Source organism: Pseudorca crassidens, chromosome 7, assembly GCF_039906515.1.
Source record: "Pseudorca crassidens isolate mPseCra1 chromosome 7, mPseCra1.hap1, whole genome shotgun sequence".
Lineage (NCBI taxonomy): Eukaryota > Metazoa > Chordata > Mammalia > Artiodactyla > Delphinidae > Pseudorca > Pseudorca crassidens.
Genome location: NC_090302.1, coordinates 65,259,478 through 65,284,859, shown reverse-complemented (window position 1 = coordinate 65,284,859; position 25,382 = coordinate 65,259,478). Strand labels below are relative to the sequence as shown.

Sequence of the window (25,382 nt, the reverse complement as noted above, 5' to 3'; positions counted from 1 at the left end):
GAGAGCCCACAGTCCTGGGTGGGTGGGGGGGCTGTGGGATAATTGGGGTGTGGCTGCCATTTTATGCAGACTTACAGGCTAAATCGTGTTTTCCATCCTCATGCCATTTCCCTTCCTTTCTTGAATTTACTACGGCCTGCTCCACATTTTATGGAGCTATTTTAAGCCTACACAGGAGATCTTCTTGCCATACACAGGGAACAATCAATGTTCTCACTTAATAATTCATTCTTTCATTAAATGCCCCAAGTAATTAAATAAAACATGAATAAATTCCACATTGATATTTGCTAAAGTTGTGTTTCTAGAGAATTTTTACCTGTTGGCTCATATGCTGGGACGATTATTTACTACGATGAACAATGCAACAAGGAAATCTCAGAGTGTGTAGTCACAAAGTGTACCAAGTTCATTCTTGCTGTTATCAAATGCTTACTAAACGCTCAATATTTTATAGACATCACCTCCAATACTGAAATAGTCCAATGAAGTTTTAAAGAAACTGAGGCCCAGAGAAGCTCAGTGTCTTGCCCAGGGCCACATCGAGTAGAATTCGACATTAGGCTCGTCTGGCGCCAAAGCCTGGCTCTTTCTACTATTCCCCCCAACTCCATCTTCCTTACACTTCTATGGGGAAGTAGGTGATACAGAAAAAATACCCTAGTAAGTCAGAGTTGTCCATATTTCAACACACAGGTACACGTGGTGCGTGTTAAAAAAAAATAAAGAGAGAGAGAGAGAGAGAGAGAGAAAGAGAGGGGGGGGAAGAGGGGGAGAGGCGGGGAGAGAGAGAGAGCGAGCGCAAGCCAAGTGTGAATTTCAGAAACTTGGGAGAAGGGGAGAAAACTGGCAGAAAATAGGATCTTCTGCTCTACCTAATTTGCCTCAGCATCCTTTCCCAAGAGAAGTTTGGGCAGTGTTTATCCACGGGCCCAAATGTTTACCTCAGTTCTCCAAAGAAGCCCACCCTCACCGAAGGTGATTGTGTCCTGGCCTTGCTGTGGATCTGTAAGAGGCACAACTGCTCCTGAAAGGGCTTTCAAATCAGTATTGGGGTCACACTCTTTTCAAACACTGGTTTCCTTCATGACTTTTCTGTTAGCATGTTCTGATTATTTCATATCATCATAAAATATACTTCTTTGCTTTCACATTAGTTGTTTTTTGGGTTTTTTTTGGCCACATGGTATGTGTGATCTCAGTCCCCCAACCAGGGATCGAACCCGTGCCCCCCACGGTGGAAGCAAAGAGCCTTAACCATTGGACCACCAGGGAAGCCCCCTCACATTAGTTTTGTAGATGGCGTGGATTGATGCTAAACCTGTGGACCGTCTCTAATGTCAGGATAGCCTCATTACTTAAGGAGGAAACTCATTTCCATATACATCCTCCCCACTCCCCTGCCCCTACCCCAAAGAGTTCCTCTTTCTGCATGTCCCTTTCGGAATAGCGGCCCTTGTCAGTCCCTTTGTGGTCTCAGTAACCCTTGAGTCCTGCCCCTCCCTCATACCCCAGCAAATCAGTCATCAAGTCTTGTTGGATCTGCGTCATGAAGCCCTTTCTCCTTCTTTTTCACAGTGACCTCCACAGTTGAAGCTCTTATCCACTCTCCTTTGACATCCAATGAGCACTCCCTATAGGATTTTTCTAAATAACTGAACAAAAGGGCTATTCCCGATCCATGTTCCACTGAGCCGCTAGAGTTAACTTGGTAATACTTAGATTTGATCATTTCACTTGCTTAAGGTACCTCCTAACGTCTGCCAATTGCCTAAGAGAATATTCCACATCCTTTAACCTGATACAACAGGGTCCCCACCCTTCTTTCCTGGTGCTCCCTCCGGCCTACCCTGCACTCTTTATTCATTTAATCCTCCCTGCTTTGCTCATAGTGTCCTGTCTACCTACAACACTTATGGCCCTACTTCTTATGGGACCTCTCGCATGAGCGTGAATCCATGCTCTTAACGACTACACTATGAAGAGAAGGAATTCATTGGCCAGACTGGCTTAGTTAGCTATGGCTAGGGGAACAAAGCCACTTATTATACACGTGGCTGCGGGGGGGCACTCATTTGTGGGGAGTGGGCATGGCAGGGTGAGCCATTATTAACAGGCAGCCACCCCAAGCTATCTATTATATTTCCTATGTTGCCGTAGGAACACAGAGAGGAGGACAGGCTCGGTGTCCATGAACTAGTGTGGCAGATAGGACCAAGGCGTCCCAGAGACCTGTCTGTCAACTAAGAGAGGCTGAGGCAGGGGAACCACTTATTATACTGGTTAGCTAACACGCTTTTCTTGTCATTCACAATCTACAGAGACATAATTCTTTACTAGTTCTTTCTGGCTCTTGATAACTCAACCTTAAATTACCACGCAAACCCTAAAGGAAGGAACAGAGGGTGAAAGAGGGAAATGGGGGGGAGGGGCGACATCAGAGAGAGGCGGGTCACAGAAATCAATGCACTTCTTGTGAAACTGTTCTTTTCTCCTCCTTTCTTCACTGGACCCACCCATTAAAATGAAGGTGAGATCAGAGTAGATTAGAATATTCTGAATGTCCTTTACCTGCAGAGGCTTTTCCTCAGAGGATATTTTAGCGGCACTACACGGATGCATCCGACAGACATGGAGCCGGTTGGTGTGCTGTGTGGCCCCTCCACAGTGGCCTGGGAAGCAGTAGGGCTGGAGCACAATTGGAAAGCCCTAGAAAAGACCAATATCAGGTCGATCTGCCCACCAGAGACGACTGAATCTCAACCTGGTCAGAAGAAGGGCAGACAAGGGAACGCTCACGCCAAGCCCCAGTGGAGTTTTCTGTATTCATCAAAGAATTCTAACAGAGCTGTTTTTCTTTCACCTTTGCAGGTCCCTTGCTTGAGAGGAGAAAATGGCTGTATCATTTGTGGCCTGCATGTGCTGTGTCTGGTTCCCGTGGTTTGTTTTCCTGCTTTGAAAGCGAAACCGTGCATGGCTCTGAGATGGAAAGCAGACCACGGTTTGTCAGCGCGGCCATTCGTCATGTCCCCCAGAGGGGGCTGTGAACTCCTGCAGCCTTGAGCTCTGCCAGCGCCTGGACCACCCACCTTGCAGAGCTCAGAAGGCCACCAGGCAGCGCGGGCACGAGGCTCTGCTACCCAGCTGGCCCGAGGCTTCAGCCAGCTCCCACCCACCCCTAGGGACGCAGGTCTGAAATAAACCAGTGTGATGGACCCTGGACCCAGCGGTCCAGGTCTGTTGTGGGGTGAATCTGAAGTGGGCTCAGGGTAAACGTGCAAAAAGACCCAGAGTGAACAGAGCTTCTCAGATCCCCTTCAGAGCAGAGCCGGGTAGAAAATCACTTTACTGCTCCGTGAAAAGCCATTTGGCTATGTTTAAGTTGCACTCTTTTGTTTTTTACTGTTCTGCAGAAAGCTAGTTGTAAAATGCTCTGACGTACAGCAAAGAGCAAATGTCTGCACCTGTCTGGGCGGGGAGGGTAGGGGTACAAAGGAGGCACGCAGAGGCATCGCTGCAGGAAGTTTCTAGTGCAGTGGTCCCAGGCAGGTTGGCAGTGCTCAGCAACTCCATCAGACTCACCTGGGAACTTATGAAAGAGGTCCTGGTCTGCAGCAGCCCACCTAGACCTTTGGGGCTGACAGCCTGGAATCGGCATTTGTAACAAGTCTCCCTGGTGAACGTTCTTCGAACTCATTTGAGAACCAGAGCACAGGGCCATATTGATTATACGACTCCATATCTGGGGAATGTTTCTCCAAGTGAGCCCAGAAGGTGCTCTGGTCCCCGGGGAGTCAGAGGCAGCTGGGGCTGGTCTCAGAGCTGATCAGCAGGGCCAAAGAGGAGGATCCCGTTTGCTTTGCCTGGTTGTGTCAAGGCTGGAGAAAAGGAGCTTGGCACTCAAGCCTTCTGAATCCATAAAAGCCTGGTATAAATATGCCACCTCGACCAGGAACAACAGCATATGACGGAGTGGGAACTGACTGTCTCTGGGCTCAGGGAGGAGCAAGTGGAGCGTAGAGCCTGTATTTAAGACTTTGTTCACTCTTATGTTTGTGTTCATTTTGGTAGGACTGTCTCACCTTGTAATTTTAATAAAGATAAACCTGTAATAGAAAAACATGGAAGTATGTGCTTTCTCACTTTCTCTCATTTAAACCCATAGGACATCCTATCTCGTTCGCTGTGGGCATATGCATCCAAGACCCTGTACTATGACCCAGGGTAGACTCCAGGCGCTTGGCATCAGTCAACGGCACGGATGGGACTTCCCCTGCAACTGCAGGGACACCAAGGCCCCAGTTTATCCTAGTCTTTTGGGGTTTCCCAGAACGTGCTCAAGTAGTCCCAAGCCCCCAGTCTCCGTCCCACTGACCCCTGCCCAAGAAAGCCCTCAGATCAGGCTTGGGCTCCAGGGACGGGCGGGGTTACCAGTTGTCCCAGACCACGTGGTGCTTCGTCAGCCCTCACACTGGATGGCGACTCCTGAGTCAGGTTTCCTGACTTCATGACTTCAGCATGTGTGGCCAAAGGGACTGAGTGGTCATGCTCTCCACAACATCTGGCAGGCTCTGTCTCTTGGGCTTCGTCTTGCAAATTTTCTAAGGAAAACAAAAATTCTAATTATCTCATTTCTTTCCCATTGGGTATCAGGGTGAGTTTTGGTGGGAGGAAGGTAGGCTGGAAAAAAATGGCTCTTCCTGCTTCGTGTGCATTATCTGTCTTTGCAATCCAGTGATGAAAATGTCTGTGGGAGGGAGGAGGGGCTTTGGCAGGAGAACACATTCCAAGACCTACTGGCCGGAGCGGTCGGCTATCGTATGCTCTCCACAGATGATTTATATTAACACAGTCAGTGTTCCTGAGGTGGGAGATGACCATTACTGGCTACGGCCAAGTCTCTTTGGAAAAACACAGAAAAGGAAGAGTTAATGGCACAATTGGTGTGAGGAGAGAAAGAGGGATTAGAGAAAAAGTACATGATGAAATGAGGATTAAGAAAAAGAAATAGCTGGAGGGAAGAGCCAGAAGATGATTTCCTACTTTACAAGAATTAGTATTTCTATTTCCCTGATCATCCCCTTTTACTTTTAAAAGGAAAGGTGTTTTTCTTCATTGTATTAAGACTCTAGAAGTACTTCATTGCATCAGACATTTTGAGAACCGCTGATGTAGGAGTCTCTCTCCTTAGGATAGAATAGACAACTCTCAGTCAATATCTGAAATTCACTCAGACTTGGTAAAGACTCAGGGAGTAACTGGAATGACCCATATGAATTTTTTTTAAATTACCTCCACTGGTGAGTGAAGTTGTTTGCTTTGGGGACAGAAACGTAGGTCAAAGTGAAGCTATCGTTGGTTTCCTGCTCACTTCTTTTTTATTTCCCTACTTTTTTGCTAAAAGAGCAATTTTTTAAGAGGATAAAGACTACTAAACTCATTCATATTTGTGATCGTCATGAGGCCTTGGACTCGCGCATTCTCACGTGGTGACAGTGTTTTGCACGTGGTGAGGACTGAAGAAAAGGTCTTTAAAATGGATACAGGCAATGTCCTTGGTCGTCAGCTAACTCAGCATCAACACCACCTCCTGCTACATTCTCCTCTGCATCACAGGGGAGAAGCCTGGAAACACATTTCTCAGAAGTCTTCCCCTGTATGGTTGGGAGTTAGACTCTGCCTCTCAGAGGCCCTTGCACAAAGTTTGGAAGCCAGAGTTCGCCGGCAAGATTTCCAGGCATACACGTCAGCAGATACGGGGGTTTCCAGGCAAGCTCTAGAGAATCACCTGCTCTGGAGCTGTAGGCCAGCTGTGTCGGCTTCCTGGAGACTTGAAATTCATCGTGACTTCCGGGCAAGCTTTTGAGCACTACCCGCTCCAGAGATGCAGGCAGCTGAGATCTGCAGTGGGAGATGACCTTAGCTCCCAGATCTTCCAACAGTTTTGCAAGCCTCTAATTCTCTGAACTGAAGTCATGACTGCTTATAATACTTAGAGTGGCTTCTATTTTCCTGAGCAAGCTCTGAAAAATGCAGCAAGCCGTTGGGATGGGACAAAATCACTTTGGGAGGGAGTGCAGATCGAGTAGAGGACAAGGAAGCACATGAGCTACTTCCTTCCTTCCCCTGCCTCGCACTGTCTGACAGGCTGCCCTCCAGCTCAGTGGGCTCATTTCCAGCATCCAGGACCACCTCTGATGCTCCTCAGTGCTAAACAAAAATGGCGCCCAGGCCCCAAAGATACTCCTTCCCCGTTTTAAAGAAACAGCCTTTATTTTAAGCATCCAGCTTTACAGATTTCAAATGTTAATAGCACAACTTCTAGAACATATTGACTCAGGTTTAAAAGGAACAACCTGTGTCCAACACTGACTCAATGGAATATTCTACTACTTGAGCACAGTATCTCAAGTAGTAAAACAGTGTTTCAGTCTCTTTAGTTTATCACTAATCTCAGCAAAATCAACTGCTTGCTTCTGAACATAGTCCCTGTAAACCAGAAAACATGGTGAGATCCCCAAAGGGAGGGGCTGAGCATTGCCAGCATATATAGACACTCAAAAAATTCACTGAATGAGTTCTTGAAAGCACAGAGAGAATTCCAAGAGATGTGGCAATCAGGACAAAATGGTATCTTTAAGATGCAGAAAGAGCACTGAAACTTTCTAACTCTTCCATGCGGGAGCTAACAACTCAAAAGATCCTTTCAAAACCTAAACCTAAAGAGGTTCCATCCCCAGAGAATCTGAATTTCTGGGTCTCTAAGAAAGGAAGGAATGTGAAGCTATTCTAGAACCACCTCCACCCTTGCCCTAAGAAGTATGTAACAACACAGAAATGATTTAACTGGCATGCCAGCCAGAGTACCCAAATAAACAGTTCCATTTTCCAACAAAGCGGGTTACTTAAAATCCCCTTGAAATATCTCAAAAAATTAATGTCAAGAACAACACAGGCAATAATTTGGAATGATCTCAGAGTACTGTTTCAACCTTTGTTTCTTCCTCTGGCAAAAAGAGAGTGGAATTTAGCAGCTCTGATTTTGAACCCCAGGACTGGCCACTTTTTAACTGAGTGGCCTCGGGAAAAATCACTTTGCTTTGATTTGATTTTCTTCAACTATAAAACAGTGATGATGGCATGTATGCATGTACCTTCCTAACCCCCATGATTATTGTGAGGATAAAACGATAAGTGTGAAATGTCTTAGAAAACAGTAATATCCTCAGCTACTAAAATCTTGTATTCCTGATTATGATAACACTATCTAATTGCTCCAATTTTAAGTTATCACTCTTTTAATGACAAAATAAAAACCCTTGATAACCGATTCCTATGGCATGGGAGTGGATAGCGATTTTATTCCACTGACTTACAAAACAGTAAATCTGCAACCACACAGCATAGCCATTACACAGACATACTTACAAATAGGAAAGTCCATAGCAAAGTTGTTATGGCAACAGCTGGACTGTGAGTGTGAGATTGGAGTGGACCATGTCCTCACTAATAAATGTCAGCTTGATTTGAATTACTTACTAAAGTAGAGCTTAGACAAAGCCAAAAAGGAAAACCAAAGCTTTCTCGATAAAATGGAATCCCAAAGCATAAATAAAAGATTCCACCTGAGAAGAATGATTTATTATCTCTCACTCAAGAAAAGGATGCATAGTCCATTCTATGTGACCACATCTCTTAAGTTGTTTGCTACTGGTTTATAAAAAGCTCAGGCATGTGTGTACATAAACACACACACACACACACACAAGTACACACACACACACACACCAATATATAAGTTCAACTGAAAGAAAAACTAGAAGTCATCGGTTACTTGAAATGAAACTAGGTACACCTTTGCCCTAAAAAAGCAAATTACCCCGCCTTCAGGTCAGAAACACTGATGAAAGTTTACATCAGCCAAAGAGAGCTTGGTATTCAGGAAACTCGAGGCATTAAAGTGAAGCTGTCACAAAAGAAAAGAGACTGAATGTCTAAAACTTAAAAACGCATCACACCTAGCATGAAGATGTGAATGAATTTATTCTGCTTCAAACTGGTTTGGACCAAATATAATTCACTTCCTTATAAGGTATTTGATTAGAAATGCTGGAAATAATCATTTTATAGCATAAAACCCTTCATTCTCCAAGTTCTCCAAGCCACCAGAGATATGACACACTGTGAAAAATATTTACATTTTTGTTAGGAAGATACCAAGTACCTTTCCGAAGAGCAGCCATCTTGGAATGAACGGTCATAATGAATTTTTTTTTTTAGTCATACATGAACTAAACGTCTCCCTTTTCCAATGTAATTTAGACAGCTGTACAAAATCAACATCAGATTTTTAAGGGTTTTTAAGGCTCTTATAGTTAGGTATCATTTATAAGACATGACCAGATATGACATGATCATTACTACTCTATAATTAAGATAAACAGAGTAATTGGGATAAAATACTGGATTGGTGAAGAAGAATTTATTTGAGGGCCCAGTGGCATCTCTGTCTTGTGTTAAAAAAGCCAATCAATAAGAAGCAAATATTTCAGTTGCACTATACAAACAAAGCTGACAGTTCATCATTAAAAACCTGGGTTTCCCCCGCCCATGCAAGCCCACCTCAGGACCTCTACCATACCTGGCAAGGACACAAGATCCCCATTTCCTTAAGAAGCTGCATCAATTTGAATGTGTTTGACTAAAACAGGTATAAACAATGAGGGAATGTATTACCTCACATATCAGGAAGGCTGGGCACATCATGGCCCAGACTCTGATACTCTGAAATTCTCTCAGTTTGGCCCCTTTTTTTTTTTTTTTTTTGCGGTATGCGGGCCTCTCAATGTTGTGGCCTCTCCCATTGCGGAGCACAGGCTCTGGACGCGCAGGCTCAGCGGCCATGGCTCACGGGCCAAGCCACTCCGCGGCATGTGGGATCTTCCCGGACCGGGGCACAAACCCGCGTCCCCTGCATCGGCAGGCGGACTCTCAACCACTGCGCCACCAGGGAAGCCCTCAGTTTGGCCCTTTTGTACTCGTTGGCTTTGTCTTCAAGCTGTCTTCCTTCATGATTGCAAATTAGCTCTCAACAGCATCTAGGGCTACCTTTTTCTTTATTCATGTTCAGTGAGCAAGAGACCAAAACTCTCTCCTGATTGTGGAATGAAAATCCTTCCCTTCAGTCTTATTTGGCCAACTTGAGTCCCATGGCCACCCAATGGACCAGTAGTTGCCAGGGGACCATCAAGTATGAGCTGTCCTAATCACTGGTTCCAGAGGTAATGACCAGCAAAGGAGATGCGGTGGCAATGACTGGCTTGGACCAATCAAGACCAATCCCTGAAACGAGAGATTGAATGAACCTCTCTTGAGTTATTGGGCTGCACTGGGTCAGAGGTCGAACACCAAGGAGAAAATCAGGGTTTTGTCTGGAAAGAAGAAAGGGAGAATGGATGCTAGTAAACAACTGACAATGTCCATCTTAGAATCCAATGGGCTTACCAGAAGTGGTGAGAAGAATTTTGCCTCTGATGGTGTGTCTGGAATTTATGTGGAATAGTGGTCTTCTGGCAGTAAGAAGGGGTGTTTCAAATTGTAAAACCACATGCTTATACGGAGCCTCAGGAAAATAGATTCCAGGTTCCTTAAGAGAGAGGGCTGCAAAGATATTTAAATAGACTGATGAAACTTTATCAGAGCCTGTTATAAGAGCCATAAAATCAGTAGAAACAAAGACATCCCCATATCAGCAAGAATAGAAATAGCAGCTACTGATTTAGGATAGCAAGCGGCAGAATGGAGAAGCACAGCAAGGTAGCAGCAGAAAAGCCTAAATGCCTTCAAGAAGACAAAAGTCACCCCACCATCGAGAAGAAGGAGATGGGGGTGGCTTTGGGGATCAGTATTTCTATTAGATCAGGGTTCGAAGCTGAAAATGTGAAGATAATTCCAGAGTCCTTGGTTAACTGCTAAGAATACTTGCTTAGCACTTCTCTCTCTCCCAGGCTGGAAAAGAATTGTTTCTCATAAAAGAGGATCTTTCAAGAACTCCCCAAAGGTGAGTAGACTGGATTTCCTGACTTGCTGTGTTACCACAGGAAGGTCACAGAAAAAGAGACTTAATAGTGCTCATCTTGGATGGATCAAGCCTAGAACAAGGCATGTCCTTTTCATCTGAATGTGCTTCAATATTTCTGTTTTGAAGCTAGGGAAAAAAAGGTAGGAAACACTTAAGGAACTTAAAAAAATCAAAGATAACTGTGGGCAAACTAAACTTTAAAAAACAGAAATATAGTACATACCAACATATACACACACACACACACACACACACACACACACACACACACACACACACACACAATTGCCTGAAATTTTCATATCATTAAGACCAAAGTAACTGCTTGGCTAAGTCATCTTGAATTGAAGAAAACTGATAGAACTTCCCAGAAGACTAGCTATCCGTAACATACCCCAATGAAGAAATCCACTATACAGTGATAAATGGCCATGAGTTATAGAATCAAGATTCAGGTAATTTTGACAGTCTAAATGTTGGGAAAAAAAAATGATCAGTGACAAATGCAAAGTTCATTACTTTGGCTGAAAGAATCCACGGTCCAGACAAGATGATACTGGTTTAACAGCTGTGAGTTTTGACTAGGTCTGTTAGTTGACCACAAGTTTAATATGTGATCATTAGAGTAATGTAACTTCTAAAAAATCAATATAATATTTAGACCACGGCAAGTGATAACTCTACCATTTTCCAACTGGATCAGACCGCATTTGGGGTTCTGGATAACTGGTAAATTAATGACGATGTTGACAAAGTAGGGCTTATTCAGAGGAGAAGGCAAAGGGGAAAGCCTCAGGAAACCATATCATAAATGTAGCAGAAACAGCATCATTCAGAGTTGAAAATAAAGGTGTTCTGTTACTCTAGAGAGCAAAGACCGAGCCAGCAGATTTGAGCTCTCTGCACGAACAAGTGGACACCATTAAATGTCCTATGTCACATGCCTGGAAAGCAAAAGGACAGACCCTGGAGCCAGTCAGCCTGGGTTCATAACCTGGATCTGCCACAGATTGACTCTGTAACCCTGAGCGGGTTGATGGAAACCCCCATACCTCAGTTTCCTCAACAGCAAAATGAGGATACTAGGAGTCCCTGCCTCAGAGGATTCTGATGAGGAATACCTGAATTATAAGTAAAGTGCTTGGAACTGGGTCTGGTGAATTGTAAAAACTGTAAACATCTTTGCTATTAATACAAAGAACCAGCTTTTTCACGAACAGAGATTCCATGTGTATTGGTTTGCTAAGGCTACACTAACAAAATACCGCAAACTGGGTGGCTTGAACAACAGAAATCCATTGCCTCACAATTCTGGAGGCTACAAGTCTGAAATCAAGGTGTTGGCAAGGTTGATTCCTTCTTAGGGCTGTAAGAATCAGTTCCATGCCTCTCTCCTAGCTTCCGGTAGTTTGCCGGCAATCTTTGGTGTTCCTTGGCTTTTAGAAGAATTGACCTGATCTCTGCCTTCACCTTCACATGGCGTTCTGCCTGTGTGAATGTCTAACTCCAATATTTTCTCTTTTCATCAGGACACCAGTCATATTAGACTAGGGCTCACAGTAATGACCTCCTTTTAACTTGTTTATCTCTGTAAAGACCCTATATCCAAATATGGTCACATCATGAGGTACTGGGGGTTAAGACTTCAACATATGAATTTGGAGGGACACAGTTCAAGCCATAGCCAGGCTGGGGAGCTTTAAAAAGAGGCCAGAGGGCCTATAATCAGAGATGTTGCTGGTTTAATTCTCCAGTGCAGATGATTTAGGACATGTTTTTACAAAACAGTTATAGGTCAAATCAGGACTTGCAGTATGCAATTTAAGGTGCAATAAAAAGCTTGATTTCTCAACCCAGAGACCTGACCTGGCCTCACAAATTACAGTAGTAAAAAGACCGGGCAATGTTACTGTTACTTCCTTTATTCGTGTTCCTGTAGAGACAGCAGGGGGAAATATCTCCTTATGACCCCTTTAAGGCCGCATTCTTGCTTGAGCATTCTTTTTGCTCCACAGGTAATAAGCAACCAATACAGTGGTGCCTATGGGAAAATAATATTCTATCTCTTCTGGAGCACTGCAGACTTTTTCCATCTTCATCTCATTTTATCCACCCAATGATGACAGAGACTATGGACATCAAATAGCTTCATGCTCATTTCCACATGTGGGAACTGAGAGGTTAAGCTTTTAGTCTGGGGTCATGTAAGTAATGAATGGCACTGCTGTGATTAGTGCTGTGGTAATCTATCAATTACGAGTCGATCTATTGAGCATTTCCTATTTGTTTAGTACTGTAATAAATATTGAAGATTGAGACAGGTTATCAGACAAATCAAAGCTGTGAAACTTCTAGTGCTGAAGTAGAAGCCGTATCAGTGGAGGCAATGAGGATCCCTGCTCACTCTTAACTAAGCCATGACCACGAAAGTTCTCGGGACATTTTTTTTTGTCTTGGCACAACGCCCTGCAGATCATCCGGAGGACTTCATTTCAACCTCCCACTACAGGCAATGTTCTGAAACACTGTTTTCCTGCTCCTTGCTAGAGCTGCTCTCTCAATTCTTCCCACACCTCAGGAAGTTCTGGAGACCGTGTCTCTGACCCATGCCTTGGAGAAAATAGCACTGCCATTTTGATTGGTCATCTTGCCACAGAAAGCAATGGCTTAGAAGTTTCCAGGGCTCTACAACCACCTCCACTTCTTAAACTTCTCAAACCAACTGAGCAAAGAGCAGAGTGTGCCTCCCTCCAGTGTCCAAGGGCAACCCTGCTAAGTAAGTGCATCTGTGAGGCGCACTGCATAACAAACAACCATAAAAATCTCAGCGGAGATCAGCAAAAGTCTCTTATGTTTTGCTCACACGTCTATGAGTTGACAGAGGTTTGGCTAGTGATGGAGGCTGAGCTTGCCTGGGCTTGGGTCCAACCTGTGGTTGGGTTTCAAGCTCCCCCACATGTCTCTCATCTTCCTTGGAAGAGCACTTTCCTGAGGCATGTCCTTTTCATGGCAAAAAGCAGGAGCACAAGAGGGCAAGTCCAATCCCACAAGTGTATCTCAAACCCATGTCCACATCACACCCACACACCTACCATTCGCCAAAGCAAATCACTTGGCCAACTCTAAAGTCAAAGGGTGGGGAAGTACCCCCCATCCACCACGAAGCAATGTAAAAGATGGGCAGGTATAACACTACTCCAAGGGAATGGCGGATCAGACCAGTCATTTGCTTGCCCTGGTAAGGCAAAGGCCCAGTTCTTCAGGTTGCCCACAATGCCTCACCCCCTAGGTACCTGCCCTTCCAGCAGCACAGAGTTTTGTCTTTGACCTTTGACCTATGCTGCCTTCTCCTTTCCTCCCCAGATTCCATGACACCACCTCAAAAGCAGCTCCTCCTTTCTCATGCTGCTTTATTAAAAGCTTTCTGCCAGCCTGGGAAGCTGAGGAATCCCACCTGCATCTAATAGACGATAATTTACTAATGTAACCCAGCACTCTTTGCTTTTTCCCTCAGTCTGTTGCTTGCCTGTTGCATTGTTTTTGGCCAAGTTCCAAAAATCATAATAGGAAAGGGAAAATAGAAACTATTTAAAAGATGATTATCCAAATATCCAAGCCACTCTCCAGGTAATGAATCCATATTGAGGGAGACTAGCATTTGGAACAATAATGTAAGAGGAAAAGAAAATGAAAAATTCCCATTAAAGTAAATAGGTCCTACAAGTCTATCTTTGCGGGCCCACAACATGGAGCCTCATAGATTTAGTTGTTCACACCTCTCCCATATTTTCAGAGCCATTAACCAGGCTGGACTTGTCAGGGTTTCAACAATGTAACTGTTTAGCTATAAATTTCCCTGCCGGCTGGGGCCTGAGGTTTCCAATAGTCACAGGCAAAGGCAGAAGTCAAAATAGACAGTGCATGGGAGAAGGGAGGCATGAGGATTTACTGAAGTGGGAGGGCCTGGGGTAGCGTGGATAGAGGGTGAAGGCTGCCAGAAGAAAGGATGCCAAAGGGCAGGGCATGGGACCATGGCGGCTCTGCGTTAGACTGCAAGTAAGGTTTCTGCTTCCTGACAGCACAGACACAAGCCTAAGATCCTGGCTCCTTCCCACACAGCCAACCTGGAAGAACCACAGAAAGAAGAAGCAAGACTGGATTTGGGGAACTAATACAAAACTGTGGGGAAGCCCTTGGTAGACTGAATATGGGTGAGGACCAACTTGACGCAGCAGATGTGAGTGAAGGGATGGAGGAAGCTCCCAAGTTCTGCTCTTGCCATTCCCTTTGGAGGATAATCGCCTGCCTCACTGTGGAAAAGAAGGCAGTGCCATCAGCCCCGTGGTAGGTGGGACAAGGACAGTGCAACACCCTGTGGGGTGACAAACTGATGGAAAAATGTAGACTGGCCAGCTGGCCTTGTACAAATGAAAGTTTCAAAAAAGAACAGGCTTACTGTTAGGATGCCCTCTACATTTTCCAACCTATTCTATTCTCTTCCCCCTCCCCTTTCCCTCTCTTCTTCTTTTCTTCTTCTTCTTGTTTCCTCTCTTCCTCCCTGACACCCATACTGGCTGACTCACTAAATTGTTCATGACCCATTAACGAGTTTGAAAAACTTATCCATTGCGATCATTTCCATCCCAGGTTGCTTTCTCAGAACATTTAAGAGAGGATCCTGACCAAAGCTGTGGCCTAATGAAGGGGCAAAAAAATTGGGGTGATGGGCTATAGTTCTCAGGGACTTGGGGCACTCTGTCTTGGAGCTCACCTCTGCCCCTCTTCTAGGAGGTCCATTACTATAGGAAAAAACAATTTTTATATAGAATGTTATATTCAGGCAAATTGTGATTTAAATCTGGGAGCTCAATAGATATATTCTGAAGCATACAAGGCTTTATTTAGCAGGCTTGCTACACAATGAACTATTTAGACAACTCAGGTAAGAAATAAATCCAGGAGATTACTAGAAGAAATACGGGAAATAAAGGGATTTAAATAATTAGTAGAATTTTTGTTGTCTAAAAAATTTAGCAACAAAGGAAAATAAATAAGTGTATCCATAATAACCCAGAACAAAAGTTTCAAACAGTATTAACAGAGGAATGGGAGAAAGGCATGGACAGCAAAAAGATATGAGAATGTGCTAACACATCCAACTGGTTCAGGATAAGATTATAGGTGGATGATAGATGATAAATAATAGATAGATGATAGATGGATGGACTACAGATAGATATGAGATACTTATAGGGATAAGTAAATTTAAGTATAGGACAGACAGAGCCTCTCACATTAGCTAAAATTATTTTGCATATATATCAACAATATGTGGTCTGTGAAAAAAATTAAAAGAAAACAGAAAGGTGAAAGGATTAAAAAATATTCAGGGCACATACGAATCAAAGACGGTAAGAGCATCAATTTCAACATCTGACAATGGAATTCAAGACAAAAAATAATATGAAGAACAGTAAAGCAAGAACCATAAAACCATCATCGGGATATATGAACCTCACAATATAGATTCAACATATATAAAGTAACAATGATAAAACTGGGAGAAATCGAAAACAAGGCAACACCCTCCCCCTCCCCCAAAAAGCATAAATCATATAGTCACATTCGTACTTAGAGCATCTGATGGCTTCCTACCGTCCTCAGAATCAACATCAGGGCGTGTGAGGCTCCACATAATGTGGTCCCTCTTACCTCTCCAGCCCCACTCTTCATACCTCACTCTCTTCAATACATTCCATATTTTTAAAATTGATTTTTCTTCTTCATATGTGCCTTTCTCCCTTATTTCCAAACCTTAATATTTGTGGTTCTTCTACCTGGAAGGTCTTTCCCACCTCTTTCACCTGGCTAGCTCTTACTTATCTAAATCACCTTAGATTAGATATTACTTCTTCCACAAGCCTTAAATATTTTTGTACTTTCACAGTATTTCTCTCACTTGTAAATTTCCTGTTTGACTGTCTATCTCCCCCACTAGACTGTAAGTGCTGTGAGGAAAAGGCAGTGTCTGTGTTGATCACCAACGTAGTTCTAGTGCCCAGGACACTGACTGGCACAGGAAGGAACTGAACAGAGTATTTGCATAGTAATAAAAATTTTTTAAAAAGGAAATCATCCCAACTTCTGGTTCAGGATGGCAGAATTAACATGTGCATTTATTTCTACTTCTGTCCCCCAATAAAAGTTCATTAAAATGCCAGTAAAATGATTTTTTAAACGCATAAATCCTCCAGAACAAAGAGAAAGTTATTGCAGATAGCTTATGAAAATCAATTAAGATGAAGCCTAACTGGGTGGGGTTGGTGGACATGGAAACCAACAAGAAGCCAGATCAAAGAAAAAAGAACTGGAAAGGCTCAGTAACTTAATGTACTGGGTGTTTCAGAAGATGGGGGGTAGAATATATGGCTGAAAATAAGGAGATTGATTGAAAGTCTTTATGGAAAATGTAGACACCCACCCCCCATCCCCTCATCGAGCCCAGTGATACCAGGAAACCACCTTATAGCCAAGCAAAAGAAAACAGGAAAACTACTAACCTAAAAGGTAGAGACCAAAAAGGAATTCACAGGAAATAGAGACAAGTAGGAAACAGAACAAATATATTTAAATATCTTTTTGCTATAATATTTTTTAATGTCCAGATCTCCTTTCCTAGCAATAATAACCATCATCATCATTATTATTTTTATTATTATTATTATCTTGCCAACCCTATTTTGTTCATTCTGACTTGCATACCTTCCCTACAGGGCTTCTATCTTTCACTAGAATAAATGCATATTTTTAAATCAACATAATGAATATTCTAAGAGAGATAAGAGAAGATTCGACATCCATGAAACAAGAACAGAATGCCTGAAAACAGGATTTTTAGCAAATAAGTAAGGGCTCTTGGAATTTAAAAATACAATTGACAGCTTTTCTGAGAGCTGGGACAGAAAAAAATATGTAAAAATATGCCGTGTCTCAGCCCAAATTATCTCTCTGCTGATCTTTACCCAGAGCTCCTAAACCAAACCTGAGTATGTGGATGCTTTTCTACGCAAGGTGTGCCCGAGGAGGAAACAACCTCGATCCAGCTCATCCATCAACCCCCAGTTCCTCATTTATGGTCTTAGCCCCAGGTCCAGTCTTCAGCTCCAATCTGCGTAACCACTGATCCTCCCTGGGGCCCTCCGGAAAATAGAGATCAAAAGATTTGTGTGGGGCTTCCCTGGTGGCGCAGTGGTTGAGAGTCCGCCTGCCAATGCAGGGGACACGGGTTCATGCCCCGGTCCGGGAAGATCCCACATGCCGCGGAGCGGCTGGGCCCGTGAGCCATGGCCGCTGAGCCTGCGCGCCCAGAGCCTGCGCTCCGCAACGGGAGAGGCCACAACAGTGAGAGGCCCGCATACTGTAAAAAAAAAAAAAAAAGATTTGTGTGCACAAGACAGACTAGACTAGAAGATGATACACAGGCTTAAAGAGATAAAGTGACTTGCCCAAGATCACACAGATAAGGGACAGAGACACTAAATCCTAAATTTCCTGATACCTTCTATTTGTTCATTAATTCATTCATTCAAGAAACATTATAGCAGGGATAACAAAGATAATTAGTTCCTGCAATTAAGGAGCTCACAATCTGCTGAGCAGAGAAAGAGGTAAGCAAGTCTGTTCCCAGTGATGCTAAGATGGAGCTCTGGTAAGTGGGCTATGATAGCTCAGGAAGGATGGCCGAGGAGGGTATCATGCTTGAGCTGGGTCCTAATGGATAAAGACAAGAGAAGGAGAAGATGATGGAGAGGACCAAGACAGAGGTGAGAGTGACCACTGTGCTTTGGGGGCACTATAGTGGTTCCTGAAGTCTGGACGGCAAAGATCAAAAGTAGTCACAAGGAGAGAGGAGACTGATGTATCGGGCAGGGGACCAGATCAGCCATGAGCCAGTGCGCCATGCCAACGAGGCTGGACTTCATCAAACAGCCAGATAATAGGGAGACTTTTAAGGGTTTTGATCAGGCGGGTGACTCCTGCCCGGTATATAATCCATTTATTGATCGGGATTCCAAAAGCTACCAGGGTATGAGAAGGAAGAGATTGTTATGAGCTGGTGATTAAGCCTGAAAGAGGCAGATGATTTAGGCTGATGAAAAAGAGAGGGGAGATCACTTGGAAAAGGAGACAGTGGCATGAAACAAAGTTGGGAATGAGAGCACTGAGTTCAAAGAACAACTAGAAAAGCCCTCTACCTCCAGCAAATAATGAGAGACAAGGAGGAGGGTAGGAAATATAGGGCCAGTTGAGGTAGACACCAAACTGAGGAGGTTAGACATGACTCAACATGTTGGTGCTTCTCCAAACTTCCTTCCCAGTGGCAGAGGAAAGGGAATCCTAGAACTCTTGAGTGGTGGCCAGAAGTGGACTTCTACAATCTCAGAACTTCTTTGAAATCTATGCTTAATCTTTAAAATTCATATGAGTTTTGCATTCTTCTTTACATGAGATCTGTTTTAATATAAAAATGTTTTTAATTACTTTTTAATTAAAACACTTAACTTCCCACACCCCAAGAAAGATTTCAGATGAAATTAGTGTTCCAGAAAGATGCTTCTGTGACTTCTCATGCCTCATGAATGCCAATATCTGAGAGGCACGGAGATGCCCAACGGTGAGAAATCCAGTTTCTTCAGGTAAGCCGTGAGGTGAAAGAGGTATTTGAGGAAGTTAAATATGCTGGAGGGTGCTGCACAGATGGGACAGTTTGAAATGGATGTTAGAAAGCCAGGTAAGAGGCTTTTGAGATAATCATGATGAGATCTTAGACCAGAAGATGGTGGTAGATGAAGGAAAATGACATAGACAAGAGAAATGTTTGAAGACTTGATAATGCAATATGGGGCAGGAAGGAGGAGAAGAAGTAATCAAAGATAATCCTGACTTTGAACTAGAGGGACCAGATGCCAAGGCTAAAGAGGAGGAAGCTGAGAAGGGGGGCCCTCATCCTTCCCAAGGATCAGGAGTAACACGTTGACTTCAGCCAGCTGTGCGTGCCCATGTGCGTGCTGCACGTGTGGAAATGTATTATAGGTGGCTGGACGCGGGCAACAAGATCTAAGGTAGAAACACAAACGTGGGAGTGGGGATCATTCTCACAAAGGTAACAGTTGACACCACAAGAGTGAGTGGAAAGCCCGAGTGAGTACGGAGAAAGAAGAAAGCACAGCAAGCTGAGGACCCAACTTTGGGTGACATGCATGGACGAGGAGTGGAAAGGGGCAGGAAAGACAGAAAGGTGTATCCACCTAACATACAGATGTAACACTTTCAATCACAAGTAGCAGGAAAAAATTCAAACAATGAAGGAAAAAAGGGGGGAAATTTATTGGATGGTAAGCTTGAAGAGTCCAGGTGTAGACTCTGATCTCAGGTATGATCAGGTCCCAGTGCTCAAATGATGCCATTAGAAACCCATCTCTGTCCACCTCTTTACTCCTCTCCCCTTTCCAGTAGATTCACTTTCAGACAGATTTTCATATCCTGATGGCCCCTGGAAGCACCAGGCTCTTATCCTCTCATGTCATCAACCAAGGTGAAAGAGAACTTCTCCATCCCCAAAGTTCCAACAGAAGTTTCCAGTAGAAGTTCCAGGTTTGGTTCTGATTGGACCATCTTGGCTCACAAGACCAAACACCCTGGCCAGACCGGGGTCAGGTGCCCCCAAATCTCTGCACCCAAACCTATTGGGGAAGGGGGCTGCCTTAAATGAAAGATGGTTATGCAACTTCCATAAAAAGAGTGAAACAGAGAGAGGGTCCAGTGAGAGAGGGGAGGGGGTGAGGGGGGTGGAGAGAGGGTGGCCAAACATGGGCAATGTCAAACAAAGACTAAAGGGGGACAATGGAGGCTGCAGTGCACCTGGCTAGACAGGAAGCAGGCAGCTCCTCTTTCCTCTACGTCCCCTTCCTGCCTCAGGAGAGTGAGTGTGAGGACAGTGAAGCCCCATCCTCAGCCTTCCTCCCCCCTCATTCCCAACCTGGCATCCAGAGCCCTGGCACGCAGCCCCTCACCACCATGCCCTTCCAGAGACACGCCACGGCCACTGGGGCGGGAGCCTGCAGGCCTCTCAGGCAATAAAAAGTCCCTCTGGCTTCAGAAAGCGGCCTCGTAATGTGAGAGCCAGGTCCTTCCTGGCTGGACTTCTCACCACACACATCATACAATTCCTTCTTTCCCAGCAGGTAATTTTTCCAGGGAAAGAATCACCCCTCCCCTGTCCTGTGCCTCTGACCCACCGCTTGTTGGCCAAGGCAGGACCAGCAACGCTCCTTGGCTGGACTTCAGCGTTTCAGTTCAGCCGGGGGTGCTAGGCTGGGATCTAACCAAGGACTCCGAGGGGCTCACGTTGTATGAATCATCTCTCCAGAGCACCAAGACGTCAAACCACACTTCACCCCTCGCTCTTTCTTTCCTGGCCGCTTTAGCTCATTGGCGTTTAAAGCAACATGGCTGGCAGCAGCTCATCTGGAACATCCTGGCATGCTCCTCTTTCATGAGAACAGGCACCCTTTACCTCAGAGAAAGAGGAACAGAGAGGCAGGCAGACAGACAGACAGATGGACAGGGAGACGGGAGTCCTGCGGACGGTAAGGATAAATACGGATTTCAAGCTTCTGCAGCAGGATGGGGAGCGGCAATCCCACCCAAGGTTGCACTCTAGCTTGGGATGGACCAACAGCTTCCCCTGAGGAATCTGAGTGGGTTCTTTCTGGTGTGATGTTCTGAAGCATGTCAGCATTCCTGGGGACTATCAGCCTCCTCCAAGTGACCTGAGCGGGGGTGTGAATAGCGAGCTCTCACCGCTTTGGGCTGTGCAGAGGGAGAGGCTGGGAATACCGCTCCAGAGGTTTCCTCTTGCTGTGAAAATCAAGGCAGAGATGCCTCATCCTCAGTTCCCCAAATACTCTTGAAGATCAAGGGGCAGATAAGTTAATAATCTATTATAAATTCTAATGCAACACAGTTCCCTGACCACAGCCTCTTCTCCTTCGGTGCCCCGAGCGTTAGCCAACGTTTCATCAAAACCAGCTCCCTTCTGCACGCCCGTGTCTGCTCTTCCCACTCACCCCAAGAGGCTCGCACGCATGCGCCTTCCAGGTGCATGTGCTATACACACACACACACACACACAAGCACACATGTTCATGGACAAACACAAACACACACAAAGCCAGACCCTGATGATCCTTCCTGATTTTATGACCCTACCTTGCCCAGTCTGGCTGAAAATGATCATTTTTCACTCTCAGAATGTTTGAATCCCACAAAATGATGCTTAAAAACACCAAAAAGTGAACACACACACGTACACAAACACACATCAAGGAGACTCTCAGAGTCTTTCCACAAGATATTCGTTTCTGAGAACTTGCCTTCTTGTGATTTCAGCATTACTCCTTGTTCCAGCTAGGCCTAATCTCCAGGGTAATGAAAGCAAATCCCAGGCCCAGCAGTAGCCCGGCCACGCCTATGGGCAGCCCTGTCCGTTTCTTGGCAAGCAGGAAGTCCACCTCATCAGCTTGGAGACCCTCATAGCGCCACTTCAATACCTGCTCAGTCTTAACTCTCCCTCTTATAAAGTGGGTCTAACAAACGCCACTAGGAGTCAGGCTGTGGGAATTCGTGTGTTAACCCTTTGGAAGATGAACACACGATTATCACCATTCAGCCAGGCGGAGGGCGGGGTCATTCTGACCCTGAGACTCTGTCTGGGTGACCAGTTTAAGAAAGCATCAGGGGGCTTCCCTGGTGGTGCAGTGGTTGAGAATCTGCCTGCTAATGCAGGGGACACGGGTTCGAGCCCTGGTCCAGGAGGATCCCACATGCCACGGAGCAACTAGGCCTGTGTGCCACAACTACTGAGCCTGCGCTCTAGAGCCCGCGAGCCACAACTACTGAGCCCATATGCCACAATTACTGAAGCCCGTGTGCCTAGAGCCCGTGCTCCACAACAAGAGAAGCCACCGCAATGAGAAGCCCACGCACTGCAACGGAGAGTAGCCCCCGCTCACCGCAACTAGAGAAAGCCCACGCCCAGCAACGAAGACCCAACACAGCCAAATAAATAAATAAATAAATAAAATAAAATAAAATAAAAAGAAAGCATCATAGTCTAGCAGCTGGGTGCAAACAAAGGAGAAATAGCCCCCTTAGGAACCGCATTTCCAGCAGAATACACTGCCATCACAGATTGCTACTGAACATAATAATAATCCTAAAAGAAAGCCTCTGCAGGGCTTCCTGTGTGCCCTGCACTGTGTGTCACGTGGATTAGCTCATTTGCTTCTCTGAACTACCCTCTGAGGAAGGTTCTACCATGAAGCCCTAGTTTGTAGATGAGGAAACGATAGTGGAAAAGTTAAATAATTTGCCCAAGTGGTGGAGCCAGACTGCACTTTTTTTGCGGTATGCGGGCCTCTCACTGCTGTGGCCTCTCCCGTTGCGGAGCAAAGGCTCCGGATGCGCAGGCTCAGCGGCCATGGCTCACGGGCCCAGCCGCTCCGCGGCATGCGGGATCTTCCCGAACCGGGGCACGAACCCGTGTCCCCTGCATCGGCAGGCGGACTCTCAACCACTGCGCCACCAGGGAAGCCCTAGACTGCACTTTTAATGCCTACAATATACTGCAGCAAGCTAGGGCCTGAACAAGTGAGCATGGGTGTGGGTGTGGAAAGGAACCTGGAAGAAAACACAGCACAGTACCCTAGAGTTACAGGCAGTAGGATTACAGATGATTTTTTTTCCTTTCACTATAGCTTCTATATTTCACCTAGATTTTCTCATTTCTACAGTGAACATGTATTGATTTTATAAGAATAATTTTTAAATGTTCTTTTGAGAGAGCATCTCCCATTCCTGTTTCTCAGACCACTGAGTTTTTCCAGCCAGAGCAGCAGAGACAAGGAGGGCCTAGGCTCACATGGTTCGGCAGGCTCAAACCATTCCTCAGATACAGCCACCAAGACAGAATGATCAAGAAGCAGTTTAGTCTGCTGTCAAGAAATACCATCATTAGGGAAGTGGAACGTGGCTTCTCGCACCCCAAATCCACCCATGCTCCCGATGTCTGTGGACAGCATCAGGGAAACAGTGGGAAGGATGGAAAGAGACCTGGATGGGTGTCTGGGGACCAGGTTTCTAGACTTCTCTCTTTCTTTTTTCACTTGTGGTAGCCAGCTAATTTCTTTACCATCTGAACCAGCTTTCTCACCTTGTGTCCTCTGAGGGCCTCCTGGATTCTAAGATAACCCTAAGAGATGCCGTGTGAGTGCCAGCCACTCTCCATGCTCTTTACATGTACTATCTCACTTCATCACCACAAAAAGCCCGGGGAGTTGATCTTGATATTCCCATTTCACAGATGGGAACCCTGAAGCTCCAAGACTAAATAACTTGATCAAGGTCACAAAGCAGGTAAGCCAATGAACTTGGATGCAAACCTAGGTACAACCAAGCCCCAGATTTTGGAGTTCTTTTTGAGTTAATCACATTGTCAGAATTCTAATGCTAACATTCCAAACACAAATCCCTGGCCCAACCCACTAGCTCCAGCTATGTGTCAAAGTAGTGTCAACATTATCCTTACTACTTTGGGGATTGATTTTTAAGCAAAGAGCTTTTGTAACTCTCACTCTATTTCAGTCCATCCTTCTCCCCTTCTTGTCATGCAGGCTTCACAAAGTCCTTCAGGGTCTCTCAAGCTTTCCCAGGTTCATCAGAAAGAGAGCTCAGCTCTCTGGCACCCACAGAGAGACAATCACACATTAGCCCCTCGGTGCTGGCCCATAAGCTTTTCCCAGAATGGACCAGAAGTGGGAGGGAGGAGGGAGCTTGCACTACACCCAGCCTGTTAGCTCTTAGGGCAGCCGGCAATAATGGAGAATGTGATAAGCTGTCACTAGAAGCCAGCCCAGTTCTCCGAGACTTAATGGTAGAATAACACAATAGGGTCAGACTAAAAAGGTTCCCTTATGAAAATTTTATCAGCAACTTTGGTAAATGGCTATGCGAAAGGTGCTTTGCTCCCAGGCAGACCTGGGACCCGATTTTACAAGGTACAGGCAGCCTGCATTGCATCACCCCCACAAGATATTAAGGGCACTCAAATTGAATTAACACCAAATCAAGCCGGTGCACTTAACAATACAAATGCACTTAAGGGATGCCTCAGGATGATTTGTGACTAAAGAAAGCAAAGAAGAAAACGGCCTGCAAGCCACAAGGGTGGTGTTGTGTGTCATATACAGGAAAGGCCATAAGTAGAACTTAGAATACCGGAAAACCATGAACTTCGGGGGCTCTCAAATACCTTATACCCAGCCGTAGAGTAGAAGGCCGCTTTTGTGGTATGCAGGAACAATTGATAAATTACAGCCAATTTTCTTAGCGGCATGGTCTCCATTACCTCTGACAGTGGCATAACTACTCTGCTAAGATGATAAGAGGTAATAACGGTGTATCAGGTAGCGCCCCAGGAAATTCTTCGCCAGTTGCCAGGGCTCTTCGTGACAGTGATGACACAAAGATCCGCAGTGAGAGCCAAGTGATGAGAAGTGACAGCTCGCCAGGCAGACTGTGACAGGTCCTAAAAAGAATCAGCTGAAAATGTCCCTGGCAGACGGGACCCCAGAGTCAGGGCTGGCCCTTTGGTTTCTTTCCTTTTCCTGTCAGCATTCGTCGGCACACATTTTCTCCTCGTATGTCTTACTCTTTTGCTCTCCGTCTCCCTCACCCTCTTCCCACACCCCTATTCTCACCCCCTCACCTTCTCTCTAAAACAGACCCTGTCTACTGAGCTGGAAGACAATTTGGCCATCTTCATAGATGAATAGCTCTTCTGAGATTATCTTGGAAACTTGGATACATTCTGGACTTGGGAGAATTCAGGGGGAAAAAATGGCCTCACTGGGGATTCCTTTCCATCAAGTGAAATACACACAAAAGCATGCTTTTGTTATCCTTCCAGGAAAGAGCTGTCTCCACGCAGGGTCTTAGTCTGAAAACGGGCTCCATTTAGGTTGGAGGTGGCCTAATTTTGTCAGAGTTAAAGCAATTGCTTGTCGAATCAAGAGGTGGCTGGGAAACTGAGGCAGGCAGGTTCCATTTTTCACTGCAGAGAAAAGTTCTCAAATACCAAGAAGGACCATTTCTAGCTGCTGGTGGGTTCCAGCCGGGACTTGCTTGCTCAGGAGTCAGGCATTATTATAAGAGAAACTGGGAGGACACGAATGTCTCTGTG

At 45.2% G+C, this 25,382-nt stretch overlaps 1 long non-coding RNA gene across 2 annotated transcripts in view; it reads right to left on the bottom strand.

Annotated features, from left to right (window-relative positions):
* LOC137227060 (uncharacterized) overlaps window positions 1–25,382 on the bottom strand; it is a 166,965-nt gene that overhangs the window by 111,086 nt on the left and 30,497 nt on the right. For both annotated transcript variants that reach the window (XR_010944676.1, XR_010944675.1), the window contains exon 3: window positions 9,505–9,660. This is a non-coding gene — a long non-coding RNA (uncharacterized lncRNA). The remainder of the gene's footprint in view (window positions 1–9,504; window positions 9,661–25,382) is intronic.